Raw genomic sequence first — 23,076 nt, forward strand, 5'->3', positions numbered from 1 at the left:
TAGTTGGTCTGCGTTTGAAAATGGCTGCCGCAATCAGCCACCAGGTGGCTGCCTGTTCCAGTCCTTAAAGTGGCAGGCACAAAGGTACACTGCCACACAAGGACGTGATAATTTGTTGGTTGTGGGAATAAAAAAAAAGTAGTATATTTTATAGATGAGGAAGAAAGAGACAGGATTTGCTAAAACTAATTTGAAAAAAAAAAAGAATATGAAAAGATGAAAATGATACAAAAGATGAGAAATTGCTAAACTGAAAAAGTTATGGAACTAAGCACAATGCTAAGAAGGGAGGAGGGGTAGACTGTAGCCATCTTACTTTCTAAACTGACCACATACTTCCAAATGAATTTGAGGAAACGTCTAATTTAATTGTTTGAATATTGGCTTCCAGATATATTTACATTTGATTGTATTATTTCCAAATCCATTTTCCTTTACAATGTAAACATCATTTCCTGAATCTTATTTTTAAAATTACATTGCCTTTCTGTCCCACACTGTAAAAACAGTATTTTTCCCAGAGATATATAAGAAACACATTCAGTTCATCTTGTATGATTTAGTAATCAGTTCACATTACCCAATTCAGTATTCAAATACACCTTATAACAGGTATTATATCTAATGCCAGTCTGTTTTTGAAATTCAGTATACCGGTTGTTACATGTCCTTTTATCCATGAACGGTTTTTATCTTCAGCAATTATAGACTAGGATCACTTCCTAAATTGAATAAATAACTCCAGGTTTGAGAGAAACCGACATTTATAAACCATAATGTAAGTCCTAAATTATACAGACATTTTAGCTTTCATTTCTCTGAAAAAAGAAGATGGAGATTCACTTGGTCTAAATTTAATGAGTTTTACTGAGCACTTACTTTGAGTAATGCTAACTGCCACCACCTTTACAGTTTAGTGTTATATTTGGTAAAGAACCTGTGCTACATTCTTACCTGCCTTAAACGCTCATAGTTTTCTTACCAGGTCATATTTACATTGTGTTTATAAATAAATATAAAAGTAAATAAATTTGCATAGATATTTAATTACTATATTAATACATTTAATACTCTGAATGTCATAGCAGCATGTGCATGTGCACGCGCGCACATACACACACACACAGTTTGTAAAGCAGAAGTATAAACAGATTAGAATAGGAAATGAACCAGATTATCACACCAGCATTCTGAACTGTATATCTCAGTGAAACAGCAGAAAGAATTAAATGGAAAGAATAGAAGTACCCAAGACAGAAAATGGTGTGGCTGCAACATCCTTGTTCTGGTTATATTACCTTCAAATACAGTCAGACTGCAGGTGTATGCTCATACCGGACGGAATAACTTTAAGACTTTGGCTGTAAAACTATTAGTAGTTAAATGATTTAAAAAAAAAAACCCATGACATTTCAAATTGTCAGAGTTGCTTCTATTTCACAAGATTCAAAACAGAGTTATTTTTCAGGTTTTTGAATATTTTTAATATATTTTCAGTAATAACTTTGAACGAAATAATTACTGAAACAAAACAGTTACCTAAATGGTACTGTTTACTGAGACATGGTTTGGGAAAAGAAGACAAGGGGAAAAAGGAGGATGCGTGATTTTAAATTTATTATTAATCATTTGCATTACAGTAACACTAATGGGCTCTAATTGGGGATAAGGGTCATTTCTTACTAGACACTTTTCAAATACAGAGCAAAAGATTAGTTGCTGATTTGAAAAATGCACAGGGTGAGGAGTCCAAAGAGAAGATGCAAAAAAACCTGTTTCAGAGGAAAAGACATGTTTTTGCTAAGAATGGCAAGATTATGTAAAGAGCCCAGGACTTCTTATTAAATGAATAGAGTGGTGAAAGGGGTAGCTTCTAAATTAACTAAATAAGTCCATAAATGTTCTTTTTTTTTTTTTATAAATAAAGAAGACAGTTTCAAATTGCGAATTGAAATGGAGTTGAAACACTAGAATTGCTTAAGGTGAAGTTGAGAAAGAAAGGAAGAGATTGTGTGCAGGTTGAGGCATATAGAGAAATTATGTTTTGGGAAGGATTATAGAGGAGGATGTTACATTAATTCAAGTAATCAGAGAGTTAAAAAACAAATGAAAAATCAAACCCCCCCCCAGGTGTGGGCTTTAGAAGAGATGGTAGGAGATGAGCAAAGAATATATGTGGTGACAGGCAGTTTCACAGACCTTTAAGAGATATGGAAGAAAAAGAGAGGCCAACAGGATGAAGATTGCAGCTTGGTTACAGGAGCAAAATAGGTTCATAGTTGAGGATGTGTGCGTTGCCTAGAAGCACTGTGATCTTAAGGGTCAATTTATTTGCAGAACACTGAGATGAAGCCAAAAGACAAGGGATTTTCTTTTCCTGCAAAGTGTGTGTGAAATGATTCCCACAAGGTAGAAAAGTTAAGTTGGCTGTAAATAATGACATCAGGCCTTGGATACAAGTTGTATGTAATAATCTAAGTAAATATTTACTGCTCTTGCCCCTCCCAAGGCAGTCACAGTTTATTTTCACAGTGTTCACAGATGGCTTCATTCATGACACCACTGGTAATAGCCTATGATTCCTTTCCCCCCTGATACTTGGTTTCATCTGTTTTAATGAGAGGTAGCAGGAGTTTGTTTGACAAAGTATATAACTGTAACCAGCTGTCATCAATCTGTGATCAGTTTTTCCCAAGTTTAAAATTTTCTGAGAGCACATGTTTATCTTTTGTTTATGGAAGCAGATGCCCATGATATATTTTTCACTATAAAGCTATGAACCAGTGACTGGGGAAAGAGCTGAGACTCAAGTGAGTATTGATTTTTGGATGTATGAATTTTTGAGTCCCCAGTCTAAGATACTTTAAGAGGGCTTGTTCTTCAGAAACTGTTAAGGGCCTACTGTCTGAAAACTAGGCCCTCATTAGATATTTTGAACAGGCTACATACAAATTAATGCAATCAGAATCATGAGACATTTCTGAAAATCTTAACCAGTCATCAGTTTAGTTGTAGGTTCCTAGATCACAATAACTTATAACCTAGTCTTCTGCAGATACCATATGATCTCCTAGCTAAGGCATATACAGTTCCAACAATCCCAGTTTCTGAAACTCAGGAAGGAACTGATATTTAGAATTAACCCTAATGTTGTCCTTAGCCAACTCAAACCATATTTGCCCCCCTTCTCCATCTACATCATACCCTGTAACAATCTTTAATGCTGTCCAGGTGGCACTTCTTAATTTTCAAATAGATATACCCAATTTCCTTGTGAGGCCCTTCCTTAGCTATACCCCAATGTCGTTGTGAGGCCCTTCTAGGTATCCACCAACATATTACCTCCTTCTCCTTGCAGTCTTGCCTTTTTTCCAAGCAATAGAAAGCAGAGTGAAAATAAATGCCAGGAAAAGGGAACTGTAGGATTGCCACTGGTGTGCAATTTATGAGATTGTCTTGAGGCTTGCATGCCTGTGGGTGTACCCACATGAGACATTTACTGCAGAGTTGCCTGACTAGCTCTTCAGTAAAGTCTCGGCATCTACACATGTGGCCCTATTAGGCCCCAGTAAAAAATAAATACTGCTGCAGGTAAGTACTTGTAAACACAAGTACTGTCCTCTGGCAGTGTTATTTAGTACACTACACTGCATGTGTAGACACTAACAGGGTCTACATGTCTGGGGCATGAGGGTGCTTCAGTGCAGGAGCTGCCTGCTGGCTGGCCCTGTAATAAAGTACTCTCATGCTCCAGCCAGCCCCTCTGCAGCACATTGAGCTGGGTTGGCGCAGCCCTGGGCTGACAGGTGGACCCTCTGACCCCCTGTTGGCTGGAGCTGCTCTGACCTGGCTCAATGTGCTGCAGTCCTGGGTGAACATGTAAACACGGCACCTGGGAGCAATAAACTCTGGTATGAACTTCGCCTGAGTTTATTCAGTCAAATTAATTGTACAAATTAAAAGCACATAGCAGAGGCAGTATTTAAGACATAATCAGGGGCAGGCTTGACCTCACACTCAAAAACTAAGCAGAGTTTCCAGTGCCAGGCTGTAATGTTGATGGGAGGCAAGCATAAGAGTTTATAATGTCATTGGGGTAAACTTGAGGGGTGTGAATAATTCCCCTCCTGCTCTATCTGCCCTTCACTTGGGCCAGGCCAGGTGACCCCTTTCTCTTCTTCTCTCCTTACTTTCTTCTTGGTTTAGTCTGGTCAATTAGGTGTCCTAGCCAGATAATATTCCCGGGGGGTGAAGGAAGTTCTCTCTTTCTCCAGTGGGCATGTTGAAACCTTCAAGCAAAGACTTCAGGCTGCTGTCTGAAGATTTTCTGTAAATGAAAACTTGGAAACTAGCTAAGAGTCAGGAATTATGTGTAGGCCAGTCACATCTTAAAATGATTGTTGAGTCCAGTCTTTGTACAGACTCATGTGCTTATGTTTGCTCAGAGTGTACTCTGACTTCCTCATACTGTTACCCCAGGCTTGCGGGGGTTCTTCAGGAAGTGGGACAGCTGGCTGTAGGCTCCCCAAGGGAGACTTCTGAAGGGTGGTGTTGGGTCTGGCACAGTGAGGCAGGTGGTTCAGTGTAGTAGTGCCCCCAGCTGTGCGTGCCACATAGTGAAATTAGAATCAGGCTCCTTCTATCTGTCTGTAATCCTGGTGATCCCTGAGTTCTGTAGCTATTTCCCTTTCTTGCAAAGCCAAATATTTTATAACATTCCTATTGAAGTCTATTGTCTGTTGCCCAGGTCAGAAAAACATTTTTAAGTACAAAGCTGAGGCACCTGTGCCTACCCATGATCTTGGAGTTAAGTCCATCCTAAGTTAGCAATGCATATATTTAAAAGCTTAATTTCAAGTTTGAGGAGCTTTCAGTCAATGCAAATTCAAGAACAAACTCCTAAATCACATTAGAAGGTGCTATGACCAGTCATTTTTTATATCACAATTATAATATCCTCAATGCATTTCAAGAGATTTTTATTTCCAATAATGCAAGCAAAAGTACCTCCTAATTATCCTGAGACAAGTATGTTAGAATCAGGTTTTACAGGGTTTTGTTTACACTTTGGGAAATTAATTTTCTTTTGTGACAGACAGACTTAAACACACTGGTAACTATTAGCTCTTTCCTGTATCCACTAGATATCAATTTTTCAAAAGACTATTCTTCAACTTATTACCACAGCCAAATTCTGACTCAGTGGAGAGTCTAAATATTGGACTAGATTCATTAAAATTACTAAAAATGGGGTGGGGGGGTGGAGGAAGAAGTAAATATTCTAGAGTATGATATAATCTTCTGTGTCATGTTCCCAGTGAATGCATCCCATAATACCCATGTTGGATGTACCTTACCTAGGGTCTAGTGCATTACTGCTGCAGATATTGAAATTAAAATGTTGACAATCCTCAATGAATTGAAAGTTTTGCCAGTGACTTCCATGGATATTTCATGCTCATCAGCATTTTTACCAAGCATTGTGTAAGTTCTTAATTGATATATTTCAGTGCAGCAGGTTTTGCATAGCGTGCTTTAAGTATGGGGGGGGGGGGAAGAATGGTTATAATTAAGCTGAAGAACACACACAGAAGTGAATTAAAAATCATAAAAGAAAATAACTGTTGGTAATTTTCTAAGCCTGAATCTTGGTTGTTTTTCCTTTCAAATGTAATGGTAGGTTTTTTTGTGTGATCAGATTGAGAACTCTTTTACATTTACCTAGGACTTCATAAAGAATTAGAGATGTGTATTTCTTTTTGTTCATTCAGTTCTTCAAAGCAAGGCATAATAGTATCAGATAAATAAAATATAATCTATGTATGACTGGCAGTGTTTAAAAAATATTCCTGTATACAGTTTTGTTTATTAGACACACTAAAATGTTCTATGATGTTTTATTTTTTTTTTCTGAGTCTGATAGACTGACTATATTTAAGCAATAGTTCCTTTCCCCGAGGGTTATTTAACTTTACCAAGGCCTCTCTATTCTCACTTTAAATATTTAATGTTCTGACTCTAATGAATATAATCAATGATGTGTTGGGTTTCATGATGTACCAATGAACATAAGGAGAAAACCATTCCATCATGTCAATCTATTACAAAGTCGGATAGTGTGTGTGTGTGTGTGTGTGTGTGCGTGTAAAATCCTAACTTTTTTAAGTAAGAGATCTATGAGAACTTGAATCATGCACAAGATGCTATTGGTGATAAAATCTGTATTTACACAACATATGTTGTTGATTAAATTAAAAAGAAATACAAACAAACCAAAACACACGCACACACCACTTCTTCTATTAATAAAGCAACTGATTAGCTCACGTAGGATAGTTGAATAAAATGTATAACGTATGAATGTTTAGACTTTTTCACTATTGTGTGTGATTTAGATGGCTTAATGGAAGTCAGAGTCCTTATAATAATAAAAATAATTTCACTAATACATGCACTAATTGCACATGAACTTTCAGGATTATAAATCCATGATTTTTAAGGTGCAGAGGTCAAGCACGCTCAAGTAGACTGACTACCAAAGGCTTTCCATATAGCTGTAGTCTCTTGATCTGGACACATGGGGAGAGCCTGTAGTAGAACATCAATGTGCACTGTGCACAGGGTCTGCACCAGCTGTTTGTAAATTGGTATTAAGTTTAGGCTAAGCTAGGCATGGACAGGAATTGTAGGAACTGTAATATTGCTGTCCAGTAACTTTACCAGACCACACAATTGGTGATGTGGTGCTGAAAATGTGTCATTTTAACATATACAGGAGCAGTCCCAGTGAAGCTGTGCTATAGTTTTGCTCGTCTGATTTGATGAGTCATAAATGGATTTAATTTCCAGCATTCTTTGACTGCAGGGAATCTTACTCTTAAGTGTGTGGCAGAAGACCTTTCAAAAGCCCTCAGCATGGAGATGGATTCAACTCCCAAGGTAACATTTACCATACTTCATCTCATAAAACACGTGGACATCACTTGCAGCACTTCAGTTTCTAATAAGTCTTTGTACCCTCAGTATTAATAACCCTAGACGATTGAAAATGTCTTCAACTATCTAAATCAAATGTTACCAACCTGAAGCACAAGTGCCACAAAAGGCACAGGCAGCCTCTGTGTGTGGCATTGGCAGATCAGGAAGGAAATGGGCAGCACAGTAGGAGACAGGGAAGAAAACTAAGCAAGAGTCAGACAGGGGATAGAGCTTTCTGCTCTATCTGCTACTGTGTTGCCCATTTCCTCCTTGATCTGTCACATGCCATACTGAGGATATAGATCAGAGAGAGGTGATTAGAGTGGTACCTGTGGAGGGTGCAGGGCTAATTTGTGGCATATAAAAAAAAAAAAAAAGTTGACCCTCAAATTACTTTATAAATAAACATTCTTAATTCTGAAGCATTTTGCCCAATGGGTGCTAGAGTTGACATGTATACAACATCTGAATTGTGTTTATTTTATAAACTGGTATATTTTCAAACAGAAATGAAGCCTTATCCTAAGCTTGCTAGCAGGCTTTGATTATTAAACTGTGCGCCCAAATCTGCAAACACTGATGTCAATGGAGATTTACCTATGGGCATAAGGGTTTGCACAGTTAGCTATTTCAGAAATCAGTGTGTCCTGGAGATCAGTGCTACTAATTTCAACAAATAATAATTTGCTTATTATCATTGAGAAATATTTATTATTCCTATAACTTTATAAGGAATGTGTGCTTTAAGTAATTCCATTTATTGTTGAAACAGATGTTTTACATAGAAAAAGAAACAATACAGCACTAATATGAATCTGTGCAGCTGAAGTTACAAGATGATCTAAAATCTGGAAATGCATCTTTCTGTACAAACAGAACAAGAAATATTTAATAAGCATTCCAGATGCAGATTGGCCAGGAGAGATGGCATAATCCTCTATGAACTGCACAAGGAGTTGGCTCAGTCTGATTACACACAGGGTTGTAGAAACGTCTCTTTCACAATTTCATGTGATTTTTGTGTTTAGCAGCTCTATATAGGCAGTCCAAGATTAATATGACTATATATACCCAAATTCAAGCTGACTTCAACTTTAAGATGACTCCCCCAGTAATTAGATTCTATAAATGGAAAATAACTTTTTTTTATAATTTTCTATGCATAGAATATAATTATTGGAGGGTCATCTTCAATTTGCATTCCCTACATCTGTGGTAGAAAAAACACTAGGAGGGGGTTCAGAGGCTATAACCCTGCCCTTTGCACCCTTGTGCCTCTACCTGCCACCTACCCCCCCCCCCGGCCCCTTTTGCCTGTACCTGCGCCTTTGCCACTTGCCCTTTCCCCTACTGCCTGCCCCCTCATGTGCCCCATAACATCTCCCCCCAACCCCATGCCCCCTCCATACCTGTGCCTGTCCCCCCTGCCACTTGCTCCTGCCCTCCACCCCTTCCCTTGTGACTGTGTCTGACCCCCTGGTGCCTGTTCCCCCTTCTACCGTGCCTCCCTCCAACCCTGCTGCCTGCATCCTACTGTTTACCTGGACAGCTCTGGATCCAGCTCCAGGACAGTCAGTGGTGGCCCTGGCCCCATCCAAGCCTACCTAGTTCAAAATAGCAGCAGCAGTTCCAGACCTGGCCAGTTCAGGGCCAGAGGGGCAGAAGCCAGAGATAAAGGTAAGCAGCAGGGGGCAGGGGATGGGTGGATAAGGGTGGTGCAGACTGCATGGTCTCTCCTGCACTCTCCCAAGCTATACACCACAAGTCTCCCCTGTGTGCCCCACATCATGCAGTTTCCCCTATGTTGCTCCTACTGTGACCCATTTTCCTGCCACACAAACCACCCCAACCCACGGCAGGCAGCAGCTCAGTTTCAGCTGTAGTCCAAGCCTGAAGCCAAAGCCAGGGCTGAGCAGCTGCCTGCCCTAGCTGGTCCTCAAATCTCAGATGAGGTTTTTTTCCTCATATTCATTGGAGAGAATGGAGAGAACCTCCTCTTGGATTTGAATAAACCTAATATATCATCTTCTCAATATATCATTTTCTGTGCTTCAACCCAATATCCTCACATGCAGAATATACCTCCATACAAATGCTTAAATGCTAAAACTTTCCAGAAGATAGGGTGGTACTAAAATAATATAGTCTAAATGTACCAGAATTTTGTATTTATTATATTGTACCTTGATTTTTAGAATTAATAGCTTAACTGACTAACATTTTGGAAGTGCCCAGTTGCACAGGTAAAATAATCATTAATATATAGACATAATTAGCAGTACAGCAGTGGCAGCAACTCCATTTATAACTATTTTATAGTAATAATATTTTACAAGTCCATCTTATTTAATTATGCATCAGAATAATTGCCTTTACAAATGTAATAAGTTCATTAAAAAAATCAAGTGTTATACCAAGTCTTTAACAGAGCCACAGCCTAAGTCCCAAAGATTTTTTTTATATAGAACTGCCACTTAAAATAAAGTAATTTCTTTTACCTTTTAACTAATCCCCATTTTCTGTGTATGTGTGCTGTTAGCACTATATGAACAGCACAACGTGCAATGAGTAATACATAATTCTTACTATAAATGTATATAGCTCTTTTTTAAATGCATTTTAGTGTCTATTTAAATCTGTTATGATATGTGTATGCAATACCACACTGAGTTGCTGGTTTTTTTTTTTTTTGTTTTTTTTTTCCCAAAGCCTTGTCAGGCACACTTAAATCAGTCTAATTGCTCAGTGAACATCACTTTTACTCTCATTCATTTTAATGCACTTCTAATAAAGACAGACATTTTATTAAAAACAACTTCATGGAATGCATAATGTGACAGCATATACGAAGTTAGTAATATAAATGCATAAACATTTGTTAAGATTACTTTAACATTGTGTGTTCATACCTACTCGGTTATATATATAAACGGATTAGAAAGGAAAAAAACAACTGATTGGCATCCTTCTAGCGTGACCTCTTTTTCTATTGGATTCTAAAATGTAACAAGACTGAAGTTTTTAGTTGTATCACTTATTTGTCATACCAATATAAGCAGAAAAGGTCAAAAGATATAATGTAAAATATGTTTAATAACTGTTTTCTATATTATAAAAAATACTTGGGTTGATCCAGCGTCATTATTCTCAGCATTTCAGTTCAGCAGTACTTTTCCTTGCCTCAGTGTGACTACTTGCATTAAGGACCAGTTGATATTAATAAGGGTAATATTTCTAGACACTCAAACTGTATGGAGCATTAGATGCAATACTAAATTTAAGTTAGTAGAAATACAATATGTAGAAACAGTGGTGAGGAGTACTGCTAATGTTTCAAGGGCTTAATTTTAAGACCCTAATTTCCTCAACTGAAGTTATGCAGATACCTTGGAGAATAAAATATATGGAGAATATTTTTCTTAGGTGTAATGTTGCCAGGCAATTACTATCTCTTATGACTTGTCGAGCAAGCACCTTCAAGACTGCAAAGCCATCAAAACATTTTGGTGAAATATATCTATTCAGATATTTTTACATTAGGCTGGAATTTTGGAAATGCCTCTATGTTCCCATTCTATTTCTACACATCATGGACATTATTTTGCATTGCTGTTTATTTTGTCCACTCATTCACTCACATGAAAAAAATATATAGTCCAAAAATCTACCAATCTGATTTGGTGGTGTTTCAAACCTACTTTTTCTTTACCTTTACTGGATAGATGAACTCCAATTTTAGTAAGTTTCCTTGACAGGTATTCAAAGGGCAAATTGGCCTCTTCCAGCCTCAGTTACCAAAAATGTTGTATGTGGAAATGGGATTAGAAATGAATTCTTGTCTAATATCAGTCACCAGTTAATCCTCTGAAGCATGACATTTGGTTGCCATATTTTAGCACACAAAGTTATAATTAATAGTCAGATAACTATAAAACTTCGTATATTAGACCTTGGAAACATAAAAACGATCATAAATGTTTATATGATCATTGGAAAAATGGAGCAAATCTTAAAAGAGGTATGTCTCCTTTCTGTAAGACAAATTAAGGCAGTGTTAAAGATTTATACAATTGCCAGGGATGATAGTCCTTTAAAATATTTTGATCATTCATACTGATATCACGGAGAGAATCCTAATTGTCCAGACACAGATACCTGTCACAGGGAGGGGAGAAAAAGAAGCCTGGAATAGAGAGAAGTAACAAACTATTTTCCAAGGTTCAGAAAACAGTGATTTATGTGTGTGAATGACCTGCAAAATGAAAGCATGAAATTAATTTCACCCATACCAACCCTGGATTAGGCCTACTTTTGCTAATGTAACAAGAACTGTCCTTATGTATTGCAGAGCTGGGGAAAGCCACTTCTCCAAACTAAATGCTGGAAGGCATGGCTACAGGACAGTTTCCCTATTTCTGCTGCTTCAGATCATGTGTTGGAATAGTGTATAAACCCCTCCCACTTCACATGTACAGGTTAATAATATCACTGTTGGTGTAATTTCTTGATCCCTAGCATCTTCCACAGAGACACCCCCTCTTTTTTCTTTGTACAGGTGTTTTCACTGTGGTTTCTCCAGAACCAAAGTACTTCAGGTACTTGTACTTCAGAAGGCAAAGTGAGGTACAGGGCTGAGTGCAATCCTGTTTTGAATTGCATTTCATGACCCGGTGATAAGGATGAACGTCTAGTTAAGTGTTCCACATCATTCCTAGAGCAAGGAGATTCCACAGCTGTAAAATAGCATTCAAAAGATTTGTTATTAGAAATATATGTGACAATCACAAATATAATATTTTTTAACTTCTCTTACTGTTATGCACATTACTGAAAACAGCTCAGAGAGTATGTTAAATTCTGTGCTTCCTGTTTACTGGCTATTTTGTAATGCACTACATTGGGGCAAATGCATCAAAAGTCAGATGGGGCACTGAGAGCACAACAGCAGGAGGGGGGAGAAAAACTGAACACTAACTCTGATCTGCAGAACCTCTCCTGCTGATAAAGATGAATGAGAGAAAATGAATCTGGATATAGAGGAATTTCTATAAGTTATGCCACAATAATGAGAGGCAAGGAGGGATTCCACTTTACTTTCATGAAAGCAAAAGTCATATTCTATAGAGAGTTCCTGTAGCGTAAACTCAGACTATATCCACTTAAGTATTGGACACAGCTGTTCTTTCTATTTGCACACAGTAGCTCACCCACAGCCTCTGGATCATGAAAAAGCAAATGTGAATATTACCTGAAAGCCAATATCTTCCTTCCTTCAGAGTTTAAAAAAAAAAAAAAGTGGAGAGAAGGAGTAAGAGCAGTCCGGATTGTAAGATTCTTATCCCTGAAGGCCTTCTTATATGATAATTTTGGGTGGCTCTTGGACCCCTTAACACCTGTATTGTCTGTGCATTAACACCCCAAAATGGTTTTAAGTACTTGTTAGGTGGCTCAAAGTTATACCACTCCAGGTTTGTCTCTGATCCATGTTACCCAGCTCATGTTACACTATCATATAGCCATTTTAGGATTTACACATTATTGTAAACACCTGACTGCCACTGCCGCCACTCCTGCTGCTGCTGCTGCTGCTTCTGCTTCTCTCTGCCCCAGGCTCAGCCCAAATAGCAGAAGCCTGGAAACAGTGAGGACTAGACAGGCAGGTTAACCCTTCCCTGCCTTCTACCCCAGGATAGAGAGAATGGGCAACCAAAGTAAGTGGAAGTTCAGGGAGCCATCCCAAGGCTCAGGGGAGGAGCCCTGGGGACAAGAAGGAACCGGAGGAGCCCCAGTGGGTGGTGGGCAGTGGGTGTTGTTTTGAGGCACTTGTCGGTTGGGAGGGTTCCCACCTAGCCTTCTGTCTACTATCACTTTTGGTGTTTAGACTGCTTGGGTCAGGGTGCTCTCAGAGGCAGTGCCTGGAACCTGCCTTCTGGAGCTTAAGTATAGCACAAAAAGAACAATCATATTTGTGTTTGGTGGTTAAAGCTCAGATAGATTTATTTTCTTTGAGGAGGGTAGCTGGCAGGTTTGCATAGCAATCAGCTTGGCTCAGCAAAAATTCCCAAACTATAAGTGACACGCTATGTGCAAACACCCCATAAATTACTACAAAACAGGGAAGTTTTCAGCTCCTGTATTTATAGCTTAGATTACCCACTCCCTGCCACTCCTTATGTCTCCCTTTTTTGAAATGTCCCTTTTTACTCATCCCTTGAGCAAGTCCAGACACCTGTTGCTCATTCCTGGCCAAATGCAGCTCCCCCTTCCAAGTTCAGGTATCTAGAACCTTACTCTCTACTGAGTTTGGGCTTTTTAGGTCACTCCCTCACTGAATTTGAGTATGTCTTGACTGCTGAGCACAACTCACCTTTTGTTATTTTTATTTTATTGATTTCTAACTGTTTACTCCCCAGCTTGTCTAGCTATTGTTTATTACTTGGAATTAGCATTTTCACTTACAGCATCTTTTATCAGGTCATTCAGCAGTCAGTGAAACCTGTTATTCCCAAGGTTCATTACAGTGTTTTAGCTTAATTATAGCTTAGCATAACTATGACCTAGCATAGCTGAAACTCCTAGAGGAGAGGAAACCCAGAATGGGAGGGGGGAGGATTCTCTAGGTCCCTGCTGGCCTGAATGTGTGACTGGTCCAAACTTGAGCTAACACTAACACCGATCAACATGTGGGTGGCTCACAGTGTAATATGTGACAAGACCCAGATTTTCCTGAATTGTAAACATGAGGAGAACAGGATCATCTGCTAATGAAGATTGACAATGATTCTTTTGCTGGAGGAATTTACGACCCTACTGAAATATTCAAGGACTTGGTTTGTCATCACTCAGTGTAAGTAACTTCTGAAACTACAAACCAGTGTTGAACCTCACTTTTGTTAGCAAGATAATTGAGAAGCTAGAGAAACCAGTGACAGCTGTCAACTACCAGCATCCTGGAATCATCTCAGTCAGGCTTTGGACCAATCCATGGCACAGAGACAGCACTTTTTTCTTTGGTGAATGACAACAAGACAAGGGAAGAATGCCCATACTTTTCCTGATAACTGATCATTAACTGTTTTTGGCTGCAGGAGATGCAGGACAAAAATGGTCTGAAATGGTTCAAGCCTTCCTCTCAAACTGAATCCAAAATGTTATCAGAGATGTTTTCTACCTAGAGAGCTCTTGTATGAATTGTTCCATGGGACTAAATCTTTACACCCAATTTTACAAAAAATTGACCTTAAAGTCAAACATAAACTGAACCTTCTTCTATCTTTCTTAATGCCTAGCAGGAATGCTACCTATACAAAGAGTAGCTAGATAAATTTAAACCCAAGAAAACCAAATTAGTTAAGCTGAAAATATTTTGTAGAACTTCTCTTCTTTTAATAGCTCACCATTGCTTTTATGGTATGCCTAAGCATATGGTTATGTGTTCCATAGCATTCCCAAAAAGATGTCTGGCAGGGTGTACTGCATACAGAAATCCACAGTGGTGGCATTACATGTAGAAGGTTGTCTAATGAGTTCTGTGCTTGCCTGAAACTTGCCTGGATGCTTCTGTTCTGTGCCTATCCATACAGCTGCTTTCTGGAAACCTAGTAGCAATCCCCATCTGTTCTGCATGAGATTTCTCTTTGTTATTTATTTTTTCCCCTGCTGTGCTCCTAGGGCTGTCAGTTGGTGGTATAACAGTGCATAGTTTTCTCAAGATGATGCTAGAAAGCAAATACTGCTTATTATTAATGGCATGCAATAGATACACCCTTATATTAGTACCCTATACACATTCAGTATACAAGTGAATCTCACATGCATGTAAATCAGACTGTTTCAAAATCAATAATAATCAGATGAGAGGTCTGGATTAATAGGGGAAAGGGAAGAAGACAGGCATCAGTGCTAAACCGCCTCCTATGCAACCACTTCCTCCTCTCTCCCATTGAATAAAGAATGAGGGTGAGGAATAGGAAGCAGGAGCACAAAGCCGCATGGTGCTCAAATCTATACTTTTGTAATCTCCTTGTAGGAAATTGTGCCACAGGACGAAGTTAGCAGCAAAAGATCAGGGACCTACAAACTGACAGCCTGGCCCCACCTGGTCCCTACTCTGCTAAATCATAGCGGAGAATCTGGCCCAGTCAATTCAGCTCATATTTATACAAGTACATAAGCTACATAAATAAATTTTAAGGACATGACCTACCCATGAATACTTTTACAGAAGTGAAGGTTTATGTATGTGAAAATGCAGTATAGTTGAAATAAACACATTTTGTGTTGCAATTGATTTTTGTATGTGAATTGGGGATAAAATACTTAAACGTGATTTCATTTGAGAACGCTCTGAATGTTATTGTTATTGCTTCCACAATGACCTGCAGAAATCTCAAAGGCCCTGAGACAACCTTTTACACTATTCAAAGTCCTCATATGATTCTGATATTCTGTTTTACATATTGCATAGTTTTATATAAATTACTATGTTCTTTAAAATCGGTAATAAATTATTTGTTAAAATTATTGGTGGGTTAACCCATGATAGTGAATTTTGTTCTTTTGTGAGTGAAAGCCAGAATACTACCCATCATTCAAAATATATTTAGTATTTGAAATCCCAGAAAATCAAGGAATGACAATTAGGACAGGGAATAACTAAAATGTGAAAAAGGGAACATTTTAAAATATGTCTCACACCTTTAACAGTGTTCCATTTTATATTACAGAAGTTATCATAAATAACCCGATTAGAAGCTTTTGCCAACATTACAGATCATATTTATCCCTCTACTGAGAATTATTTAAGGACATAAGTCATGAGCTCCATTGGTTCAACTGAGTTATGAATTCTCCCCATTATGAGTCTATTGAACATATCTCATAGCTCTCCCTGACAGGCTTGACAGAGTCAGTTAATTCACAAAGCAAAGAGAAGAGAGAGAAACAAACTAAAAAGTGTTGCAAGTAACAAAATTAAGTTAAGCTCATAACAAATCATACTTAATGCTGTATTTAAAGCATGAATGCCATATATACATCTTTTTTAAAAAGAGCCTGTGTTTTATCTACTTTATAAAGTAGAATTCTGAAGATGAATGTTCTTGTATTCTTGCATCATTCAACCTATTTGCTACATCCTATATTTATTCTATTCTCTGTATCCTTATAAAGCCTCTAAAGTGAAGGTGCCCATATTTTTGACCCTCAATTAATTTATAATGATTTTAAATGCTCAGTGTTCTCTCTTCCTATTTGACAGCATCTACCTAATTTCCAGACTGAAAGTATGGACTACCGGGGTGCAGCTTTGATAATAAGTAGAAGAGTAGTACCAAGGAGAGCTGTGACCAGCAAACATACTACATGGCTGTGATGTCATTCATGGGACAGAAAAAATTGCACATCTTCACACTGGCTCACCGACTTTGGGTATGGGAAGTACTAACAAAGAGATATGTGTGTACATGAAGTACATCCATAGTGAATCTTGAGTAAAAGGACTGGGCAGAAGAATGAAGAACTGAAGGTCTTCAGGTACTTACTAGTAAACTAGCTCTTGAGCAATCTCTTTTCACTACTCTTCCATTTCTTACTTTAAGTCTCTGCTTTTAAAGAGCTACAGTCTTCCATCATTGCCTTTGTCTTGCATTCTTATGTGAAAACTTAATACTTGAACATATAATGGGATTAACCATATGCTTAAAGTTAAGCACACATTTAAGAATGGTCATGAATAGGAATGCTTTCCTGAATCTGTTAGTCTCAGTCCAGCACTAAAGACTTTATTCAGCTTCCTTTAAGTTTCCCATCAAGACTCAATTTGACTTTAATAGGATCTAAATGAAGCCCTAATTAAACATATCTCAGAATTATTACAAATCTCTATACTGTATAAATCAGGATGTCACATTATTTAAATTTAAAAAGTAATATATGGCTAACACATTGTTTCCTGAAGCAAAACATCTGATTTAAAAATAACTCATAAGATTATGTTTTTAGTGCTGTTAGAGGTGTAGACCTTCATGCTTGTGTTGCTTGTTTATAAGAAGATTGTTACGTGATTATCTTGAATCGTCATTGCTTTGTAGATGTTTTTGTTTTAAACAGAAATGTCAAATCTTGCTCTTAGTCTGACTTTCATTTTTAGTTTTAATATTCATTAGAAACTAACTTAGACATTCAAAAAATGTATTTAGATTATTTGTGTTCTTAAAGATTTTTGTGCCTAATTTGCAACACACTGTTAAAATTGCCATTTGTACCCTGACTTACCCATGAAATCCATTGTCCCTCTGTTTTATTTTGAGTTTAGCTTATTTCTATAAATACGTTAAAGGAATAAATGGCTTATGAAAAACAAGCTTCCGCCATGCACATATCAATGTCTCATAACAAATCAATTCTGTTATAAATATTACAAGAGTGAGGCGTATTTTGGTTCATGGGATTTTGTCTGAATGTTTGTAGACTGAATATTTGCTTTCATTACACTCTTAGCTGAGTAGAAAAGGTCATCTTTATTTATTGATGTATTTAGTCACATAGGAAGAAAATGGTTACTGTAAATAGTCCAAGAAAGTATGGCATGGACTTTATGCATATCATATTGAATACATTAAATAACTATGCCAGGTGCATCATAGCTACATGGAGCTCCTATTCAAGTTATCAAAGCGTAAAAAGAAATAGAGCAAGAATATAAAACTGATGGTAGAAAAGAATAAAAATAGAGCTGAAGACTGATTATGCATTGTCCTTGAGACACCAAGCAAATTAATAACAATAAAAATATCTGCAAAAATGTCTGCAATGTTTATGAATAAACAAACTCCCAAGACACATTACTTGCTTAATGTTTGTGATAATATAGTGAAAAGTGTATCCCTGATTTTTTTGCAAAGGTTAAAATTGTTTAATGGAATGCAAATCATTGATGTCACAAGGAGAAAATGTTGTTGTAAACTGCATTAGACTAAAACTTTATTAAGAGCATTTGAAATACCTCTGAGCTAAGAATACAGATGTGTAGGTTACTTTCAGTTATAAAGATCATTTAATTATATAAAATATTTCTGCTAACATATAGGGAAAACTAGGTCTAATAATATTAAAAACAGGCAGATAGTTTGCATAAATTATGAAAGATTTTAGAATGCAACAGTTATATTAAGAGAAAATCTTACGTTTTCATTTAATCTATAATAAGCTGGTACAATCCCTTTATGAATATCTTAAAGCTTTTGCTTAATTTTCAAAGAAGTCCATAAGATTTCAGCAAATGATCACATTTTTACTTCCTCCTGGTCAGAATATTCATGACCTTCTTGGACTGAGCACTCAACATCTAATCTTTCTCTAATCTTTCACTCATATCGTCATATAGAATGAAGCACATAATCTTCTCTCACCCAGTGAGGGGAATTCCCTCTTTTTTATCCAGATGCTCCATCACAGGTGTGTGTGGGTCCTTCAGTGACCTTGTTCTCTCATCTTCTTTGTAATCAAAAGAAATTCCATTAATTTTGGACGCTCAGAATCATAGCTTAAATGAGAATTTAACTCACTCACCACCCTGGGGATATAACTCTATCTCTAAAGCTGACACCAAAACTACTTGTGTAAAAACCAGCACTCAACATTTTTACTGGAACATTAGAATATGAAGTTGTGCTTATGGAGTCAATACAAAATTATCTTTGATTTCAGTAGGAGCTAGGGCAAAATCTGCCTACATTCCCATGTGCTGGCTCTTGAGACAAGGTGTCTTATACTGTACTGATGTACTAAACTCAAATTCCATTTATTTTTCAGTGTCATTAGAAAAAAGCCCCACCACCACAATCACATCTAGTTTTGGAGGATTATGGGGTTTATTGTGATAGCTCTGTGTTGTTTATCCACATGTTGCTATAATATATTGTGTGACTCAGTTTACCTCCTTAGTTTGTGAACAGAGAATGCAGGCTTAAGTGTCAGAGCTGGCTACTCAGAACAAGACAAGATGGATTTTTAACATCAACAGTCTTGGGGTCATGTTGCACATTACACTTAGGATGTGCTAAGTATAATTGTATCATAGCAAAGTTATGACTTTTCGTGAGAGGGGTAGCTCCAGACTGTATTAGGTAAAAGATGTTCATCTGTCATTGGACTGCTCCATAGAGATAATATGGAATTTAAGATTCTGGTGTGGCATGGGGGCTGGAACTGACAGTCAGCTGGGACCAACAATCTACCACTGACTGCAGGTGGAGGGAGGCACAGGAAGGCAAGTGCTGGAGAGGGTGCTGCTCCTGCTGCTAGCTCTGTAGGACAAGCTGAGTTTCTATTGTTGGCAGTCTTGAACTGACCTGAGTTCAGCTGATTGCCAGTTTCAGCCCTGGCACCACACCAGAGCTGGTTCAAATTTGCCAGTGGCAGAGACCTGGCTTACTCTGCTGAGCCTCTCCCAGACTTCACTCCGTGTGCCTCCCTTTGCTAGAGGCAGAGACCTGGCTCACTCCAAAGTGCCAGGGGCAGGAACGCAAAGGCTGGGCAGTGCTGGGCACGCAGTGGGGAGACGGAAGGTCCTAGGTGCAAGGGTTACATATCCTCACAAGTGGACATGCTACCTGAAGTGCCCAGTGCTCAGATCAGTGTTGTGGGACTGGGGACACAGCTGGCTCCAGCCCTGTCCAAGGCAGGCTGAAATTGTAATAAGCATTACCAGGTGACTGCTCAGAAGACATTTGAAGCCACATTTCGGAGCTTGGCTCTAAAGAGAGATGCATGGGCAGAAGCCCATCATGTCTCCATGAGCTCAGGACCCCTAGGGGCCCCCAGCAGACACATGGCAGACCCTAAACTTGACCCCCAGTACAGCAGGGAGGTTAGTGAGGCCTGGGGTGGGTGGGAATTAGACAGCTGCAGGAGGCAGCTGAGGGGAGTGGAGGGGGGTCACGCCCTCCCAGCTCCTATTTGGCCCAGCCACATGACTGGTGCGCCCGGTGGGTGAGTTAGGGGCCAGAGGGGCACTTACCTGCCCCCTTCTCCAATGGGCCAGGGATCCCCCCGGTCCCTAGAGTGGTGCAGCACTGGTAGTGGGCCCACTGCACATGCACAGAATTTAAAAGGGCCTGCCAACAGCAGAAGCCACACTTTGGGGTTCGGCTCTACTGGACTACTACCAGCACCATGGTGGGGACACGCTGCACCCCAAAGATCCCCTCTGTAACTGGACCCTCCCCCCCCAGTACCTCTGAGGCCTCCTCCCAGACAGAACACATGGTTTCAGATGTTGCCCTGTGGGGTCAGGCCAACTCTCAGGATCTCAATATTGCACTGTTAGACAGGAGGGTGTAACACAATTGCACCTATACAAACACACAAATCAATTAGGTGCATACACACGCACAGTACTAGCTCAGGCACTTACATATTCAAACCAGCCTAGGCACATGCATATCTATCACCCATTCAAGCACATACACTATACCCCCCAAAAATTAGGCACAGATTATTAATTCATATATCATGTACACAATGCTGTAACACACACACACACACACATACATACACACACACACACGTGAGCGCGCGCAACTCAGATACACACACATTCAAAATAACTAGTCTAGGTTCATGCACACCTATCATCAGTTTAAGCCCATACACGCTACACACACCAAATTTAGACAAAATTAGTTACCAGTTACCAATACCCGCACATCCAATACACATATATGGATTACTAATTCATATACCACACACACACTGATATCTATACATGTATATATGTGTGTATTCACTAATTCACACACATACCACCCACCTACACATACACACAAGTGAGTTCCTAAGATGGGTGTTGTGGTGTGTATGTACGTATATGCTTGGTGTACTTGGGATACCTGGGGAAAGGTTAAGGTAAGAAAGTAGAAGCATAAGGAGTTAAAGTTACCAGAACTGGGATTAGAACCAATAGACTACAAGGGTCTGGGCTGAAGAACTGAGGCTCGGGGGTGACTTTAGGTTAATTGATCTTAATTGATTAAAAGACAATGCCCAAAGCCTGCAGAACAGGGAAGCGATTCCGGCACAGAGGCTGAGGCTGGGACTGGAGCCAGAGCTATGGGGGAGCTTAGAAGGTAGGTGGGAAGAGGTAAAATTGGACTAAAGGAAAGTGTGGGTATTGAAGCGGGGTCTCTGGATGTGGGGAGCCAGAGGATGGCTCTGGGGCAGTTAGAGAAATTGCAGGGAGCGGCAGTAGGTGCTGGGAGCTGGAGAAAGGCTCCAGCTGCTGGAGAAAATTGCAGGACAACCAAGAGGAGCTGGGAAGCTGCAAAGGAGCCGGGGGGGGAGAACTACAAAAGGTGCGGGGGAAACCTGAAAACAGAGAGACAGACAGAAGAAAATCACAGGAAAAGCAGCAGGAGAGATTGAAAGGTGGCAGGGGCAGCAGGAAAGCAGAGGAAAGCAACAGAAAGTCACAGGGAAAAGGTAGTAGGAGTGTGGGAAGCAGAGGGACAGCAGAAAATCACAGGAAAAGTGGTGAGAGAGACTGAAAGGTGGAAGGAGCAGTGGGAAAGCAAAGAAAGGCAGTCACAGGGAAAAGGCAGTAGGAATTCAGAGGAGATAGGGAAACTAGTGGAGAGGGGTGGGGGCTATAGCTGAGAGAGAGAGAGTGAGAGAGAGATAGAATGAGGCTGGAATTTAAGATATTAAGATAAGGAAGGGACTGGGATTTAGTAAAACATGACCCAACTCAGGGTTGCTAATGACAGTGGTTTTATTGAACGGGGGAGATGGTGACACAGTGTCTTATTGGTTCCCTTGCACCCCTCCCCCCACACACACACACAATGGCAGCAGGGGTTAGAGAGGCTTGGTGCAGGGGCTGAAGTCCACTGAAGTCCAGGAGGAGAGAGAGAGAGTCCAAATTGTAGGAGGAGGTGTGCAGGTAATATCTACTTATCTGGGCTGGAAATGGGTCCTTGTCCAGCAGGTGTTGTCCAGAGGGGGGGTCTCCAGCAGGGCCTCTGGGTGGATCAGTGGTGTGGCATGGTGCTGGTCCAGATGGAGAGGGCATCCTACTGGGTCTGTCTTCACTGCCCCTTTTTATAGGGGCAGACCTTGTGTGACCCTAGTGACAGGAGGCATACCCAGACAAGGGTCAGCCCCTGGCATACTGAGCATGTGTGCTCCATGCAGGGATGTGCAGTTTCGGGTGTCTGTAATGGTGGGGTACAATGGTAGAGTTGCTGGTTCTGCAGGGTCTTTTGTCTTTCAAATGCTGGTCTTGTCTCTGTTCCTGTGTGAGGTCCATGGTTCCTGGATGAATCAATGCAAGGTGATGGCCCAGTCATTACAGGCCATTTGGTAGAGGCCTGCTACCATTTTATTTCAATCATTCCCAATCATTCTCATTCATCAGGGAACCAATTTACATGGGACATAAGGAAAAACGTCTTTATTGTCTGAGTCCCCAAGGCCTGGAATAGACTCCCCTTAGAAGTGGTGCAAGCAACTACTCTGGACACCTTCAAGAAACATTTGGATGCCTATCTTGCTGGGATCGTTTGACCCTAGCTGACTTCCTGTCCCTTGGGAAGGGGGCTGGACCTGATTATCTTGCTTGTGCAACTGACTGTGCTTGTACAACTGCAATTTGGGTGCAACGTATTTATATAGCACAAGTCTTTGTAAGATGAAGCTCACTTCATTAGATGTTGTAAAAGGGTGTGCTCAAAGCTGTGTATAAGGAGAGAGAACATTATATATATAGATATCTATAATCATGGATACTTTTATCTATATCATGGATATATATATATATATATATATATATATATATATATATATGTCTACATGTGGAAATCTATATATCTGTAGCTATCTATCTATATCTAGACATAGATATAGACTAACCAAAGTAGATATAGATAAGGTGCAAGACTATATTTGTATAGCACAAGTCTTTGTGAGATGACGCTCACTTCATTAGATTCTGTGAAAGGGTGTGATCAAAGCTGTGTATAAGAAGGAGATACATTTCCATACAGAAGCAGAAGAGGAGGGACAGAAAGAGAAAGGGGGGCAGTACTGGGATAGGAGAAC

General features: G+C 39.4%; 1 long non-coding RNA gene across 1 annotated transcript; it reads left to right on the forward strand.

Moving 5' to 3' along the window:
- Nucleotides 1-6,781: 6,781 nt before the first annotated feature.
- LOC132250652 (uncharacterized) lies at nt 6,782-17,341 on the forward strand. Its single transcript, XR_009462251.1, has 2 exons — nt 6,782-6,939; nt 16,238-17,341. It is a non-coding gene; the product is annotated as an uncharacterized LOC132250652 (long non-coding RNA).
- Nucleotides 17,342-23,076: the final 5,735 nt, after the last annotated feature.

Source organism: Alligator mississippiensis, chromosome 5 (genome assembly GCF_030867095.1).
Source record: "Alligator mississippiensis isolate rAllMis1 chromosome 5, rAllMis1, whole genome shotgun sequence".
NCBI lineage: Eukaryota > Metazoa > Chordata > Crocodylia > Alligatoridae > Alligator > Alligator mississippiensis.